General features: G+C 33.3%; 1 protein-coding gene across 5 annotated transcripts in view; it reads right to left on the bottom strand.

Moving 5' to 3' along the window:
• LOC114329613 (E3 ubiquitin-protein ligase FANCL) overlaps window positions 1-12104 on the bottom strand; it is a 787641-nt gene extending 775537 nt beyond the window's left edge. For 4 of the 5 annotated variants that reach the window (XM_050647180.1, XM_050647179.1, XM_050647185.1 and 1 more), the window contains exon 1: window positions 11930-12104. The gene's annotated coding sequence lies outside the window, so the exon portion shown is untranslated. The remainder of the gene's footprint in view (window positions 1-11929) is intronic. The other variant, XM_050647188.1, reaches the window with a different exon arrangement.
• Between the last annotated feature and the right edge of the window lie 6808 nt (window positions 12105-18912).

Below are 18912 nucleotides of genomic sequence, written 5' to 3' on the forward strand. Positions count from 1 at the left end.
AGTTTACCGAGTTTCTAGTACTTTTCGCAACAACTGGTCACTTGGGTGTTACGTAACGTTTACGTAGGGGGAGGGGGTACAGAAAAACGTTACGGTGCGTAAATGGGGGAGGGGGGGTCAAAAATCTTCAAAAACTGCGTTACGTAATACTTGAACGCTCCCAAAGTGCATTCTTGACTATGAGCTCTCTGTTCAAGAGCCATGACCTCACCTTAAAAATAAGGTTCCTTAAATGTTACTCGTAACTCGTAAGGTTCCTTACATGTACTCAGTGCTTCTATACGGAGGAGAATCGTGGACATTGAAGGCGGAAACTCTATCGAAACTTCAGGCTTTTGAGCTATGGTTGTACAGAAGGATCCTGAAGATACAATGGACAGGCAAAGTCACCAACGAAGGATGAACACTACCTCAGATTTGGTCAACATCGTGAAGTGCCGAAGCTTCAGTACTTGGGACATATAATTAGAAATCAAGGCAGATACGAGCTACTCCAATGTATTTTACAAGGTAAAATTGAAGGAAAAAAGGCCCCAGGACGAAGAAGAATATCCTGGCTTGCTAACCTCCCAAGTAGCACCGAACGGGTTTATTAAGTCTTTTAAGGATGCTTTAAAACTACAGAATAAAACTAAAATTAAAATCAATTGGTTTTTAAGTAAACCTTAAGGTTGCAATAAAACCGCTTTTAGCATAAAAGGGCCCACACTGAAAGAGGTCAATAAAACCAAAAATAAAAACCTTTTTAAAACTTTGTTTTCTTAAGGCCATCGGTACATAGTTCGCAAGTATTTTACGGCTATCCCTACTTTTACTGTCTTTACACGGGAAATTACGTGTAGTAAAATTCACACTGGTATGGATATGTAAACATTACTAGAATGTCATTCTACTTGAAAATGTCATCATTAACTTAAAGAGATGGCTTTTGAATGTTCTTGGATAACTGTTATTTATATAATTGCAAATTATTAATTCAGTTAATAAATGTGATGATTTTTTCACTAACTATGTATTCAGTGATTGTAATAATTGATATGTACAACAAAAACTAATACTCAATCGAGAAAAGAGGAAAAGTGTTAAAGTGATTTCTTAATAATATATTGATACTATGGAACGCTTACAATTTTGAACATCTTTAACAACAAAATACTTGGATTACAGAATATAATATTATCCTGATGTATTCTCTGCTGGGATCTTCCACAAATAATACACAATAAATAACTTTTTATTAAGTTCACGTCTTAAATCAATTATTTATCAAATACACTATATATCAATATTATTTAATCAACAACTCAAAATATTCCCGATGCCATGTCAAATATTTAAAATTGTCACTGGTTGTCAATGTCTGACTGACAGTATGCTGACAATATTCTATTCGACTGAGTGCGTTGTATGAAAAAGATAGATTTGGAAATATTACCACGGACATTGTGTTCATTTTTTTCGAATCCTGAAAAAACCAATAAATATTTTTGAAAAATTTAAACGCAGAATGAAAGACTAAATTATTACCGAAGGCCGAAAGTCCCTTAGAATAAATAAAACGTTTATTTTGAATGAGATATTTAAAATTAAAAATCAAACTAAATTTTCTCTTAGTTTTTCGTTCCTGTAACTTATTAAAATAAACATTATAGAAGTTCTCCGGAACTTTTGGCCCTCGCTAATAACGTAATCTTTCATTCTGCGTTTAAATTTTTTAAAAATATTTATTAGTTTTCTCAGGATTCGAAAAAAATTAATCCCCATTTGAATAGCATTGCAGCCGAAAATACGTACCCATTCTCTTAAACCAGGAACTGGTTTCAAAGCTGCTGTGAAGGTGCTTATAAAGCCATGTTAAAAAACACTTTAAGTGCAGGCAGTTTTATAGCAAACTTAAAGAAGTCTCTTAAATGGAGACTTTTAAAAACAATTTACCATATTAAATGATTCTTTAAACCCATATACTCCATATATACCCCCCCAGGCTGTGGGTGAAAAATAGGTCGATTTCAGGATATAATTAAGGAATTTTTGAAACCTATCAGGTGTTGTAAAGGACGATGCCAGGAATAACTTCTACTAAAATGTAACCAAAAATATGGTGCGCTTTTTTTTCTATTGCGATTTTCATTTGTTAAATTTGCAATTTTTAATGATTTTTAATTTTGCAGCTTAGGATATTGATTTTAGAGAAAAACTTTTTAATAAAAAGTTGTAGTAAATTAAAAAACCTACAATTTGAGCTATGGTAAGTTTAATTTCGTTAATTGGTTATTGCAAAAGAGCCTGCGAAAGGTCCAAAATGGCCGTTTTTTACAATTGCATTATTTATTGTACGAATAATTTTTTTTATTTTTTAAAGCTTTAAATGAAGATCTTTCAATTCCAAACATAAAAAAAATTGTAAAGCCAGATTAACGAATTTGTTGCTTAGATATTATAAATTGTTTATCCCAAGAGGTCAAATGTCGAAGGCTATAACTTTTTGAAAAAAAAATCGTAGAGAGTTGGTGAAACATCTAGTCTCCTTCTAAAGAGTTATATTTTCATATTCTGATGTAAATAAAAGCGTAAAACATTTTTAAACCTCTAATTTTCGGGTTTAAAAATAAGGGGGCAAATTTCCTTATAAACATTTAGAGCTGATGCGGCCCTGTACATCCTATCAGTTTTAAACTTTCAGATTATTGTTGCTGAAGATGTAACGAAGATTTATAAAAAAATAAAAAATTTCTACGACCAACTGAAGCCGAGATAATTTTTGGGTTTGAAAATAAGGGGGCAAATTTCGTTAAAAACATTTAGAGCTGAAGCGGCCCTGTACATCCTATGAGTTTCTAAGTTACATATTATTGTTGCTGAAGACAAATCGAAGATTTATAAAAAAATAAAAATTTTCTACAACCAACTGAAGCCGAGATAATTGTTTTTTTTTTCTTAAGTCGTAGTGCCTTTATTTATAACAATTAAAAAATTATTTTACAGTCATTGACTAAAGAAAGACTTATATTATCTTAAAATAAAAATTATTATAAAATATAAAAACATTTAATTATTAAAAATTATTTTTAAAATCGGTGCTTTTGCGAGCGGCCGAATTTTGCAATTCGCCCGGCTCGCTTCAAATCCGCGCGGTCGAAAAATTTTTACGTAACTTGTATTAAATTTTGACAGAAAACAATTTAATAATATTATCATTATAATATACAGTCTATTTACCACCTGTATTTGTTTTTCTTGATAAACTTTTATATGTGAAATTTCATTTCTGACAAAATAATATTACAAAAATGATACATATATATGAAATATATAACTATATTTTTAATTTTTTCATTGTTATATAAATATAATAATAATAATGTTACTTCTTACTTTAATATACAATATAAAACTTTTTCTTCTTGTAGTGACTATTCTCTTTGGATTTCACATATAAAAGTTTATCAAGAAAAACAAATACAGTGGTAAATAGACTGTATACTGTATATTATAATAATAATATTAATAAATTTTTTTCTGTCAAAATTGAATACAAGTTACGTAAAAATTTTCCGAGCGCGCGGATTTGAAGCGAGCCGGGCGATTTGCAAAATTCGGCCGCTTGCAAAAGCACCGATTTAAAAAATATTGTTTAATAGGTAAATGTAATTATATTTTATTTAATTTTTATTTTAAGATAACATATATCTTTCCTTAGCCAATGACTGTAAAATAATTTCTTAATTGTTATAAATAAAGGCACTACGATTTAAGAAAAAAAAAACAATTATCTTGGCTTCGGTTAGTTGTAGAAATTTTTTATTTTTTTATAAATCTTCGTTTCGTCTTCAGCAACAATAATCTGTAAGTTAGAAACTCATAGGATGTACAGGGCCGCTTCAGCTCTAAATGTTTATAACGAAATTTGCCCCCTTATTTTCAAACCCAAAAATTATCTCGGCTTCAGTTGGTCGTAGAAATTTTTTATTTTTTTATAAATATTCGGATAATCTTCAGCAACAATAATCTGTAAGTTAAAAACTCATAGGATGTACAGGGCCGCTTCAGCTCTAAATGTCTTTAACGAAATTTGCCCCTTTATTTTCAAACCCAAAAATTAGAGGTTTAAAAATGTTTTATGTATTTATTTACATCAGAATATGAAAATATAACTCTTTAGAAGGAGATTGGGTGTTTCACTAACTCTCTACGATTTTTTTTTTCAAAAGTTATAGCCTTCGACATTTGACCTCTTGGGATAAACAATTTATAATATCTAAGCAACAAATTCATTAATCTGGCTTTACAATTTTTTTTATGTTTGGAATTAAAAGATCTTCATTTTAAAGCTTTAAAAAATAAAAAAATTATTCGTACAATAAATAATGCAATTGTAAAAAACGGCCATTTTGGACTTTTCGCAGGCTGTTTTGCAATAACCAATTAACGAAATTAAACTTACCATAGCTCAAATTGTAGGTTTTTTAATTTACTACAACTTTCTATTAAAAAGTGTTTTCTAAAATCAATATCCTAAGCTGAAAAATTAAAAATCATTAAAAATTGCAAATTTAACAAATGAAAATCGCAATAGAAAAAAAAGCGCACCATATTTTTGGTTACATTTTAGTAGAAGTTATTCGTGGCATCGTCCTTTACAACACCTGATAGGTTTCAAAAATTCCTGAATTATATCACGTTTTTTCACCCACAGCCTGGGGTAATAGTCTAGGCGCCAAATAGAGGTCACCGTGTCATTTTCAATTCTGATGGACAATCTCAACGGTTTGTTATGGGTTTTTGGCTGCTGATTACGAATTTCGAGGGGGGATTTCGATCCGAGTGGTCAAAAAATTGTTATAAACAATTTAACTGTTTATAAATTGTTTATAATGCTCTGGCTCATAAACTAAAAGAAATAGAAAAAAATGTTTCAAATAAAATAAATTGTTTCATAATAAAAAACGAAGAAATAACCGTTTACTAAACTTAAATCCAACAATCGGAACTCAAGATATTGTAAAATTAGTGCACAATGCAAATTTCAAATTGCAAAATAAGTATTTTTCGAAGCTTTATCGATCGTAACTCGGCTTCTACGCACGCAAATGAGCCCTGTGAGGTGTCCTTTTAAAGCTTAATTAAGAAGCTTCCAAACAAAGTTTGTTAAATTACTTAATCTTCATTTGTTTTAAAGTTATACCCGTTTGAAGTTATAATTTTCTCAAAAAAATTGTACATTAATTTGTTTATAAAGGTTTCAAGCAAACTTGAGCTATAAACATTTATACTTTAATTAACAATAATAATAAAACAACTCAAATGGAACAATTTGAGCTTCGAAAATGTTCGTAAGTTTATTTTTGGCTAAGATGTCGATATTTTAATGGCGCGCTATGAGGCGCAAGATTGGCTCACAGTCAAGTAAGTATGTATTCTTCGACGCTTTATCGATCGTAACTCGGCTTCTACGCAAGCAAATGAGCCAATATGTGATATCCATATAAAAATGTATCGAGTTCTTTTGCAGCATCATCATTGCATATAAAACGAGAATTTATGATGTGGCGGCATACACACAATTGACGGGCCTTGATGATGCTGCAAAAGAACTAGATCCACTTTATATGGATATCATATAGATAATTAGACTCTGAAGCCTCAAAAAGTTTTAGTTTCACTGCCTACAAGAGCAGACTTGTACCACCATGTAACTGTTAAAATTTGGCTAAGAACTTATGCATATGTAAAAAAGCTGATATTCCCTGTATATCTCTATGCAGATTTGCAGATGCATGAAAAAATGTTTGTAAAAATAGTACTAATAAATAATATCAACTTACTTTTTAGTTATACTTCTGAAATATTAGTTTTTAATGTTTTTTTCTCATTTAGTGCAAAAAATAGAAGACAAAGTAAATAGAATGAAAGGTGTTACGAGGTACAGTATGATGATTTAATTATAAGAATTATATGATAAAATTTTATTAGGATCTTCAAAAATGAAAAATGAAGATAACGTATGTATACATAGAAATTATAATTTGCATCGAGAAGTTAGCGCGTGAACCTTTACGCGGTGAGCCGATCTTGCGCCTCATAGCGCGCGTCATTAAAATATCGACATCTTGGCCAAAAATAAACTTATGAACATTTTCGTAACCTCAAATTGTTCCTTTTGAGTTTTTCTATCATTATTGTTCATTAAAGTATAAATGTTTATAGCTCAAATTTGCTTGAAACCCTTATAAACAAATGAATGTACAATTTTTTTAAGAAAATTGTAATTTCAAACGGGTATAATTTTAAAACAAATGAAGATTAAGTAATTTAACAAACTTTGTTTGGAAGCCTGTTAATTAAGCTTTAAAGCGACACCTTATAAGACTCATTTGCATGCGCAGAAGCCGAGTTACGATCGATAAAGCTTCGAAAAATACTTATTTTGCAATTTGCAATTTGCATTGTGCACTAATTTTACAATATCTTGAGTTATAATTGTTAGATTTAAGTTTAGTAAACGGTTTTTTCTTGGTTTTTTATTAAGGAACAAATTTTGTTTGAAACATTTTTTTCATCTCTTTTAGTTTTTGAGCCAGAGCCTTATAAACAATTTATAAACAATTAAATTGTTTATAACCATTTTTTGACTACTCGGATCGAAATCCCCCCTCGAAATTCGTAATCAGCAGCCAAAAATCCATAAGAAACCGTTGAGTTTGTCCATCAGAATTGAATATGACACGGTGACCCCTCTGGCGCCTAGACTAATATAGGTCAACAAATTTTTACATGTGTTATAGTAGTATGGTATAGTTAGACCCAAACTCAGACATCCAAAGTGAAAGTTATCCTCCAACACCAAATTGTTCTATATGGTCCACATAATGTTCAGAAAAAGTCACACCATTTTGAGCGTCGGGTTTGGGGGGGGGGAGAGGGGGAGAAATCTGTAAATTCGTAGTTTTTTAGGTTTTTCGTCAATATTTCTAAAACTATGCGGTTTAGCATGAACAACCCTGTATGCAAAATTGTTCTACATTAAATTTGAAATAAAAAAGGTCCTATGCATAACCTTTCTAAAATGAACGGTTCCAAAGTTACGGAGGTAGTACAGTATAATTGGTCCAAAAAAAGGCCTAACCCAGACATCCAAAGTAAAAGTTTTCCTTCAACACCAAATTGTTCTATATGGTCCACATATTGTTTAGTAAAATGTTACACCATTTTGAGCGTCCGGTTTGGTGGGGGAGATGGGGGAGAAGTCGGTAAATTAGTAGTTTTTTACGTTTTTTGTCAATATTTCTAAAACTATGCTTTAGCGTAAAGAATGCTCTATAGAAAAATGTTCTAGATAAAATTTAAAACAAAAAGGTTCTATACATAATTGTTATAAAATCAACGGTTCCAGAGTTACGGACGGTGAAAATTGGAGGTTTTCGATACTTTTTATATTCACCGATTTCTCCCCCCTCTCCCCCCAAACCCGACGCTCAAAATGGTGTGACTTTTTTCTGAACATTATGTGGACCATATAGAACAATTTGGTGTTGGAGGATAACTTTCACTTTGGATGTCTGGGTTTTTGGTATATAGTTGCACCATACATTGCCCAAATAATATAAAAAGTTTCGAAAACCTCGACTTTTCACCCTCCGTAACTCTGGAACCGTTGATGTTATAACAATGATGTATACAAGATTTTTGTTGTAAATTTCATGTAGAACAGTTTTGTATATAACATTGTTTACGCTAAAACATAGTTTTAGAAATATTGACAAAAAACGTAAAAAAACTACTAATTTACCGACTTCTCCCCCATCTACCCCCCAAACCGGACTCTCAAAATGGTGTAACTTTTTACTGAAGAATATGAGGACCATACAGAACAATTTGGTGTTGGAGGAAAACTTTTACTTTGGATGTTTGGGTTAGGCCGTTTTTTGGACCAGTTATACTATACTAATTCCGTAACTTTGGAACCATGCATTTTAGAAAGATTATGCATAGGGCCTATTTAAAATTTAATATAGAACAATTTTATAGCTAAACAAACCGCATAGTTTTAGAAATATTAACGAAAAACGTAAAAAACTACGAATTTACCGATTTCTCCCCCCTCTCCCCCCCAAACCCGACGCTCAAAATGGTGTGACTTTTTTCTGGACATTGTGTGGACCATATAGAACAATTTGGTGTTGAAGGATAACTTTCACTTTGGATGTCTGGGTTATGCCATCTTTCGGATCAACTATACCATACTATAGGTAGATACGTATTTGTAACCACAAAATAATAAAAATTACTTGTTATTTCGGACTGTCAAGGTAGAAAAACACTGGCGCACCCAACTTTATTGATAATGTTAACAAAAATAGGTCTAAATAACTTACGCGCCCTAAAATATCTGACCTTTGCGATTAAAAAAAAATAATAATAAAACAATATAAATCCGAAAAATATTAATTTGAAAGAAAAATAATTGTATCTACAATTTTAATGTCTTAATGTTAAAATAAATCGAATTTATGTCGCTTATTTTATAATTTTTATGTAAGCCTTATATTGTAATCTATCATGGCTTTCAGCATCTCCAGAAAGCAATATGGCCGAAAACCAAATAAAACTATTTAGTCTATCGACAGAGTATTGTTAACATCAAATGGTTTTATTTTATACCTTTCCAAGAGCATATATCCTTCATAAAAGCAAGGTTGCTTTGGAATTAAAACCGTTTAGTTTTAATGCTGCTGTTAATAATGCCACTCTGTTTTAATGTGAATCTAACCTTAAAATCGAGGCGTCGTAGTGCTGTGTGTGTTGTATTCTTTGAAAAATAAGCCGTAATGACCAGTTCGTTTATATTTTAAGTACATACTTGCAACTTACTTCCATACTAACTGTACTTCCACTTTTTACAACACACTACACCACTGTTTCGCCGAAAAACAAATGGCCGACCATTTTGGATATGAAAGAAGAGGGGATGAGTTTAGTTTTATTGTTTCTAATAAGAAGCATAGTTTAGTCTTTATACGATACCCAAATTGATTCAATTAAGAGCATTTGGTTTTAATATAGCCTAATAATTTCTTTTAAGAAAGCAACTTAAATAAAACTAAAAAAATAGTTTTAAGGCATATGATTTACTGACATAATAGTCTTGAGACCAAGTTGTTTTAATAATAGATATTATTAATCATATTAGGAGAATCTTTAAAATGTCACAAACTAGAATCTAATAAAACCAAATAGTCCGGAAGTTATTCATAAAACTGATTAGTTTTAAAGTGAACTGAGAATAAACCATTTTAAAACTACAATAAGACAAATTATCTTTTAAGGTTAATTAGTCTTATTTGATACTCTTATTAGATACTTTAAAACTAGTGACAAATGCTTAACAGTTTTAAAGTTCTGGCAGTATATCTACAAGGTAACTTTAAAACCAGTATCTTCTTATTTACCACAATAAAACCTTTATAAACCTTAAATAAAAGTAAAATGTTTTATTGTGCTACTTGGATTAAGAGCATGGTATCGAAAGACCTCAACACAACTATTTCGTATAGCAACCAACAAAAGCATCATAGCCAGAATGATCGCCAATGTTCGGAACGGACAGGACCCTAAGAAGAAGAAGCCAACTTTTCATAAAAAAAACACCCAATCCTTTTGGAACCCTAAGTATCTATCCTAGAAGGACTCAATTTTTCTCTCGGAGAGAATGAAGCTAAACTCAAGAAGAAGAATAATGGAAGAATATAAAAAATTGCGTAAAATATGTCAACACTCAGTAAAACACTGATTAGATAAATACACTAAGCATCAAAATTAACGCACCACCTTAAAAATGGGACATTTTTGATGTCTCGTATTTTCTAAACCTGTTGTCCGATTTGAGAGATTTTTTAAATATTTTATAGCTTTATTCTTCAAGAATATCAATGTAATAATATTATTGTTAAAGAGCTGTCATTGTATACCGGGTGTAACAATGAAAGTGTGTTTTTTTTTCTCAAAGTTTGGAACACCCTGTAGAATATTCTAGCGCATATAAAATATTGAAATTAAAACTCAACTATAGCCTTAAGCTTTATTAACATTCTGCTTTTTGACTCATTCGCTTATGTTGGATAATAAAAAAGTTAGGTACTTTAACAACTAACAATGTTATTCATCAATAACGTGTTTCTAAATAAGTGCGACAAACTTTAAGGGGTAATTCTGCATGGAAAAAATAATGACCGTTTGCTTTATAAACATATGTCAGCAAATGCTTTGTTTCCGAGATACGGGATGTTAAATTTTTTCTTACAAACTGACGATTTATTTATTGCTCTAAAACTGGTTGAGATATGCAAACGAAATTTGGTAGGTTTTAAGAGGTAGTATTGCGAATTTTTTGACATACAATTAAGAATTGTATATTCACCATTGGCGTGCATACAAGTATAAACATTTTAGATACATCCCGTATGCACGCCAATGGTGAATATAAAATTCTTAATTGTATGTCAAAAATGCGCAATAACTATCTCTTAAAACCTACCAAATTTTATTTGCATATCTCAACCGGTTTTAGAGCAATAAATAAATCGTCAGTTTGTAAGGACAAATTCAACATCCCATATCTCGGAAACGAAGCATTTGTGGACATAATTATCATGTTTATAAAGCAAACGGTCATTATTTTTTCATGCAGAATTACCCCTTACCGTTTGTCGCACTTATTTAGAAACACCCTGTATTAATGAATAACATGGATAGTTGTTAAAGTACCTAACTTTTTTTTATCCCACATAAGCGAATGAATCAAAAAGCAAAATGTTAAGAAAGTCTAAGGCTACAGTTGAGTATTAATTTCAATATTTTATATACGCTAAAATATTCCACACGGTGTTCCAAACTTTGAGGAAAAAACACACTATCATTGTTACACCCGGTATACAATGACACTTACCTGTTTAGCAATAATATTAATACATCGATATTCTTGAAGAATAAAGCTATAATACACTAAAAAATCAGTAAAATCGGACAACAGGTTTAGGAAATACGAGACATCAAAAATATCCCATTTTAAGGTGGAGCATTAATTTTGATGCTTAGTGTATAATTAAAATTCGGCAGCAGGCCTGCTTAAAGGGCGGTAGAGCCGTAGAGCCGGTAGATTTTACCGGGCCCTGCGATGTAAGGGGCCCGGAGTCGACCAAAGACGTTTCCCGTTTTTGCCGTTGCTAAAAGCATCTCTATTGTAGAAATTTTCAAAATCCTAATTTATTCAGTTAATAAATTCAATCTTTATAAAATGAACCTCTAGAGACCTATATGCATATAATATACATCACGTAACGTTTCCCTGTTTTTTTTTGTTCTTTACTTTTTGCCCTAGAGGATTTTTTCCTCTAGGATACAGCATACCTACAGCAAGTTATCAGTCTAATATAGATTTCAGACTGATCCTAAAAAAGTGCTAAAATAATTTTATCACGTAGGTAGGTTGTATAAAAATGTGCTTGTCATACAAAAAGTAAATTTTGAAAAACCAGTAAGTAATAAAGATAAAATGTCTCTATCAGAGATAAATTTTAAAAAATTCTTCAAATTACATAATTAAAAATTTTAGCGATCCAGTATTATCCCCCTGGATGTATTTAAGAAAAAAATCGTCCAGATATATTAAATATATCGTATTGTGCCCAAATTTTATTCTTAATGTAGTGTTTCAGACAAGATTTAACCTGGTCCAAGATCTTACAAGCGAATTAACCTAAAAAATTTAGCATCGAATTTGACCAATAAATGAAAAAAATGGCCAATAGCCTCTTGGTATCTTATTTCTAAACGTATTCGAAGAAGTTTTATCGAAAAATCTTGTAGGTATGCCAAATATTTTAGCCAAAAATAGCAAATTAGGTCAAGAGAAAATTTTTCAAACACTTACCCAAAAAAGCAGAAATTTCTAATAAAAGTTCAATTATACTTCGATCACATTATTCACCAGCGTACTTAATAGTCCAAATTCACAATTTCCACAGAGAAAAATCCACTTGGCAGTCTTAAAATTGGTTAAAAAGGCTTTGAACGAAAAACACTACACATATGAGGTCTGGAAGTATGTGCGAATTTACAGCCAGCGACATCTGTTGGAATATGGCGGAGGCGAATTTCGCGAATCTTACGCCTACGAACAGAGTTGCCAGCACACGTCGCGGAATCTCGCGACAAAGAATTTATAATTCGCGATGTGCTAAATTAACATAATCCTAGAACTCACTCATATTTTATAATATTATCGATACTGTTATCAAACATTTTTGCTCTTAGAAGTTTGTTAAAAAAGCAGACGGCTTATTTCCACAGGTTCTTTGTTAAAATCATGTATAATTTCTCATTGGCGTGCTTAAAAATATTTAAGTACTTACCTACAGCAATATTAGGACAATAAAATCAAATAATGATGTTCCTACTTCTTGAATATCTTACAATCCCAGAAAGACATAATTGTTCTATTTAGAAAACATTTAGATCCTATTATAGGTAACCATAAAAAATCAAAAAGAATTTAAATTTTATCAAGGGGAGACTAAAGTAGGTAATTATGAATTACCTACATAATTTATATCAGTGGAGGCTTACAGTATTTTTTAATAGGGTCTAAGTTCAACAACTTAACAATATGGACTTGAATATACAGGGTCTTTCGTTTCACGTAGACTGCATATTGGGCATCTCATTGGACTGGACATTGAAAATAATCCGATTTGAAATCTGAAGATAGTAGGTATAGATGATATACCATCATTAAATATTTACAGCTCTCTATCTTTTTCGGTTACACCAGAAGTCCTCATAAATTTTGTTATGTTTATAGTTCAGTCCATGTTCAGTCGTGTTAGACCTAAATAAAAAAGCTGCCCCAAATTGTATATATTAATCTAACCTTTAGGGGTGTCAAAAGTAATGTAAGCAATTGTGACTGAATTCCGCCGTTGCGTTAGCCGCCATCTTGGGCCGTATGGGCTGAAATTGTTGTAAATGCAATTTCCTACAATTTCTTTTTGCAATTTTTTTCGCGCGGTCGATATTTTCCAAGTTAATGGAGAAACAGCGGAAAAAATTTTAGAGGTTGGGGGCAACCAGGTTGGGGGAGGTTTTAATTTTTGAATTGAATCTCGCTAATTATTAACTTCTTGACATAATTGTATACAGGGTGTCTAGAAACTCTCAATTTAACCCAATTCACCTAGTCCGAAAATGCTTGCTAAGGGAGTTACAATAGAGCTCTTTGAAAATGGCTCCTTGTAATTAGTTTTTTTTTAAATAGGTACTTCAAGAACGCTTTTATTTAGAAAAAGTAAAACTGGTCCGCCTATTAATCTTCCAGGTATACATCGATTCCATAAATTGCGAATTTCTAGTACCGGTGATAAGCGTACGTTTTGGGTAGGCGAACGATTATTTTATCGCAAAACTTTTTTGTCCTTAACTTTTACACTTAACACTGGATTATTAAATTGTTAGGTGTTCTAGAACTAAAAGGTAGATAAATACTCTTGCTTTAAGTTGGTAGGATACAGCGTTTTCTAGAAAAATCGATTTGAAAATTTTTTGTTTTTTGAATTTGAAGAAGATTAAAAAAGAATCTAGGTATTTAGAAAAACGAAAACTGGTAAGTTTATTGATCTTCCAAAGATTAATCGATTTTATCAATTGCGAATTTCTAGTATCGGTCATAAGCGTCGGTTTTGGGTAGGTCAAAGGTTATTTTATCGCATAACTTGTTTGTCTTTCATTTTTAAGCATCTTTGACACTAGAGGTAATAAATTATAAGGTATTCTATTACTATAATATATATACTAAACAATTGAATATAGGAATTGAGTCTGACTGAATTGGGTCTGAAAGACCCGAGCCTGACTGATAGCTACCGGCCAATATCCCTCACAAGCTCCTTATGCAAAGTAGCCGAAAAAATGGTTCTGGACAGACTGAACCGAGCCATAATCCATCTTGAACTGATTGACGACGCACAAGCTGGCTTCAGGAAACACAGGAACACCATGGACCATGTAGTCGAGTTTGCTCAAAAACTCAAGGATGCTTTCCACCGTAAGATGTCAACAGTTGCAGTGCTAGTAGATCTCAAAGCTGCATACGACACAGTATGGAGAGGTTTGCTGTTACACAAGATAGCGAAGTCTGGAATTGACGGTAAACTGTTCAATTGGATAAAATCTTTTCTCGGTGAAAGGTATCAGAGAGTCAAATTTCACAACCATTGTTCCAAATTCAGACTACAAAGACAAGGGCTGCCACAAGGAGCTGTCATCAGCTGTCAATTGTTCAACCTAATGATAAACGATGTGCTCGCAATGATTAGAAAGACACCTGGTGTTGATGCCCTCCTGTATGCCGATGACCTCCTAATATGGGCATCAAGTAGCAGTCTGAAAGCGCTCGAGGGAGTAATGAACCAGGATCTCAAAAATCTAGAAAAATGGGAGGATAAAAACTGCCTAACTGTCAGTACAACCAAAACCGTATATCAAATACTTACCCTTTCAACAAAGCAGACTGCTGTCAAGCTGACATACAAAGGAGTCGACCTGGAAAGAGAGGATGTAACAAAATACCTGGGGGTGTACATAGATAAGAAAATGACGTGGAAACCCCAAATCGACGGCATTGCAGAGAAAGCCACAAAGAGCGACTGCTCAAACGTCTCACAGCAACAAAATGGGGCACCACGCAAGATGTCTTGGTAGCAACATACAAAACCTATGTCCGGCCGATACTAGAATATGGGAGTGAAGCTACAATAACTGCGAGTACAAACACCACCTCCAAGCTTGAAGTCGCCCAGAACACTGCCCTTCGCGTCATCACCGGTGCTCCAAAATCAACACCGATTACATCAATGGAAGCCCAGACCGGTATTGAACCATACAGTGCCGCAGAGAGCAACACGCGTTAACCTTCTGGGAAAGGCAAAGACGAATACTTCCACAAAAATGGGACGAATATAGACAAGCAGCCTCACGTCTTAAAACACACTCCGCTTACAGTAGCAAATCCAATCATGGAAAAATACCACATTGACCTGTCGAAAGCCGCCCCCTTCCCAGCGCAAACTACACTCGCCCGCTGTCTACCAAACACAGAATTGCGTCTTGAAAACCATAACAACCCGAAGCACTTATCGTCAGACATTGTCCTAAGGAAAGCCGCCCTAGAGACGATACACACCAATTACCCAGCGCATGAGTGGCTCCACATCTACTACGATAGGTCCTCGATGCCGGACTCGGGAAGAACAGGAGCAGGATATGTCTCAACGTTCTCCAAAGGCTCCATAGCTGTGGGTGCCCCTCTCACCAACTATGATGGCGAAATTTCTGCTATACACGAAGCCGCTAAAAGTCTCGAGAATCTCCAACACCACCAAAAAGTTGCCTTCTTCATCAACTGCCAAGCCGCAATCCTCGCCCTGTCGACAAATCGATATACCGACTGTGCCCAAACAATATCTTGCCGCGTCCAACTATCGAACTTGCTGGAAAAAGGGTGGCTGATTACTTTACAATGGATCCCTAGTCATGTCGGTGTTGAAGGGAATGAAGCGGCGGATGAACTTGCAAAAGAAGGCACTACTCTTCCACAGCTCCCTAGCTTCCAATCGTACACATCAGCAAAGTCCATCATTAAAAGAGGAATCAGAGCGAAGATAAAAGACCAGCAAATACAAGCCGGTGCTGGAAAATCTTGGGCCCACCTAATAGAGTCACCAATCCCTCACAACTTGCCGAGACCCATCAGTTTAGCCGCGTTCAGAACAACTACGTGGCATGACTACCTGGCCTCCCATCTACATCGTATCGGCGTCCGTGAAAATGACAACTGTCCATTATGTAATCAGCCCCAGATGGATGCTGCTCACCTCCCAGAGTGCCCAGCCCTGATAACAGACCCACCCGAGGACCCGAGGAGGATGAAGATCGCCTACGAGAAACGGCTCGTCTATACTGGTCAGCGCGCCGCCAAATGGCTAACATGCCAAGGGTGGGCGTTAGCTAGTAAGTAAGTAAGTACAATAGGAATTGAGTCAATACTAGCAATCTTAAGTTTGTATTTTAATAGTTGTTATATAATCATGGGGCAACCGGTTTCGAGTCTTACAATTTATGACTCGTCCAGTACATAAAGTCTTCACAATACAAACTACAAGCTAAAATCACAAAAAGAGACAAACATGTACACTGTGGGCCGAAATAAAGGAGTACCTACATTTTTTAGTTGAAAATAACTTTTTTGTTTTTTGGGCTATTTAATCTCTTTTTTCAGGGCTCATAGCCTAACATGTCCTCAACATGACTGCAAATTTGGAAGCAAAAATAATGTACAGGGTCGGACTTATAAAAACATTTATGTAACGGTGCATCTGAGCTCGTTGCAAATAAAAACTGTCTTAGCTAAAATTGAACTGATATGCTCTTTTGGTAGGTTAACTATCCAGAACACTTTAGTAAAAAGGAAATTTTTTAAAATTACCGGATTTGCAAAATATATTTTTTTTTATTAAATTAGGAAAATATAACATTTTAACAAATAACACATTTATGAAAACAGTTTAATAATTTTAAAACATAGATTCAAATATTATAAATGTGGCCACCATTATTGTTTACCACTTCTTGAAGTCGTCTGTGTTATAAATTGATAGCCGATTTATTACACCCTGTATAAAATTGTTCCAAACAAACTGCATTCTTTCTTGAAGTGTTTAATGGTTTAAATGGTTTATGGTTTAATGGTTGTTGTACGTCATACAAATTTTGTTCTAAAATTTCCCAAATTGAATGGTCAACCGGATTTAATTCTGGGCTGTTAGGTCGCCACATCTCTGGCTAAATATAGTCCGGGCAATTTTCACTCAAGAGTATCCTTGTATTGTGTGCGAAGGAGCACCATTCTGCCGGAAAGTGTAATCATAACATACTTCTTCCATTTCAGGTAATAGGTGCTGCAAGATTTGTTCTTGATATGTTTCTGAATTAAGTTTTACCCCGGCATCAACAAGAATCAGACGCGATTTTCCCAACATGGATACTGCAACAGAGACCATTACACCTTTTGAGAAATTACTTTTTTCAATTAAAAGATGCTCTAGAGTAATTTCTCTCTTAAATTGTATGTCAGAGTACACCCTATTATTTTGGGTAGTTTTAGGAGGCCGTAAATAAAACATTTTTTCATCTGAAAACCATATTTTTCTAATGTCTTCACGAGAGCGGAATCTTCTTAGTAGCAAATTACATCTTTCCAGTCGTTTTTCTCTTACATTGGCAGTTAAAGACAGTAAACTTTTTTAAATACTTTCAAGATCGCAATCTTCTTTAATGATTATTCGAACTGATGTGCGGTAAATCCTAGTTTCTTTTGCGATTTTCGTTATTCCAACAGATTGGTCAGGTTGCAAATTTCCTAAAACAACCCTTACTCTAGCAATATTTTCTTCAGTTCTTGGGCTTCTCTTCCTTCTTCTTTTACTTTTATGTTCAATAGACCCATGGGTTTCCCTTAGATGTCTTAAGAGAAAACAGTAGCGATCAACAGGTAGCGAAAACGCGTTCCAAGGTTGCGGCTGTAATTTTGAATATTTTTTCGAGATATTTGGCACACGTATTCGTAATATAATAAAGAATAGCGGTACAGAGCCCAATTTGAAAAATATATTAATATGTGAAAATAACTCTGTAATTAAATACAATATTAACAAAAAGAGCCTGTACCGCCATTAAGAAGAACAAAAAATACACTTTCTTCAAATAAACTTTTTTATCCGATGCCTAGATTTTGTGTCATTTTGGAACTACTAATGAAATAAAAAATTTTAGTAGTTCCAAAATGACACAAAATCTAGGCATCGGATAAAAAAGTTTATTTGAAGAAAGTGTATTTTTTTGTTCTTCTTAATGGTGGTACAGGTTCGGTTTTTTAATATTGTATTTAATTACAGAGTAATTTCCACATATTAATATATTTTTTAAATTGGGGTCTGTACCGCCATTCTTTATTATATTACGAATACGTGTGCCAAATATCTCGAAAAAATATTCAAAATTAGAGCCGCAATCTTGGAACGCGTTTTTGCTACCTGTTGATGCTACTGTTTCCTCTTAAGAACTTTCCTAACGTTCCAATATGCCAATTTTGCTCAGGAAATGCATTTTCAATTTTTCTTGCACCATAATTATATTTTTCACGGTATTATTTAATTAATATTCTGTCCTCTTTGCTTAAAAGTGGCATTATGAATTGGCAAATTAATGTCAAACAAATTCCATGACAACCTAAGCTGTCATGGCTTACTAAGTAAAATTGACATATTTGAGGGTTTGAGAAATTCTTAACAAAAATGACTGCAAATATGAGGCAAAATGTTGGAAAAGATGTAATTTAGTGTTAAGAGGGTTTCGTTCTGGTAAACATATTAGAAAAGTACTCGAATAAGATTTCCCAATTTAAGTAAAAGATGATATTTTACAAATTCGGGATTTTTTAAAAAAATTATATCGAAGGCGTGTTCTAAACATTATTTAAATAAAAAAATGATATTATGCGAATCCGGTAATTTTGAAAAATTTCCTTTTTACTGAAGTGTTTTGGATAGTTAACCTACCAAAAGGGCATATGAGTTCAATTTTAGCTAAGGCAATCTTCATTTGCAACGAGCTCAAATGCACCGTTACATAAACTTTTTTATAAGTCCGACCCTGTACGTTATTTTTGCTTCCATATTTGCACTCATGTTGAGGACATGTTAGGCTATTAAACCTGCAAATCGAAATTAAATCGTCCAAAAAACAAAAAAGGTATTTTCAACTAGAAAAGTACTCCTTTATTTCGGCCCACAGTGTAGATAT

The sequence above is a fragment of the Diabrotica virgifera genome, chromosome 3 (assembly GCF_917563875.1).
Source record: "Diabrotica virgifera virgifera chromosome 3, PGI_DIABVI_V3a".
Lineage (NCBI taxonomy): Eukaryota > Metazoa > Arthropoda > Insecta > Coleoptera > Chrysomelidae > Diabrotica > Diabrotica virgifera.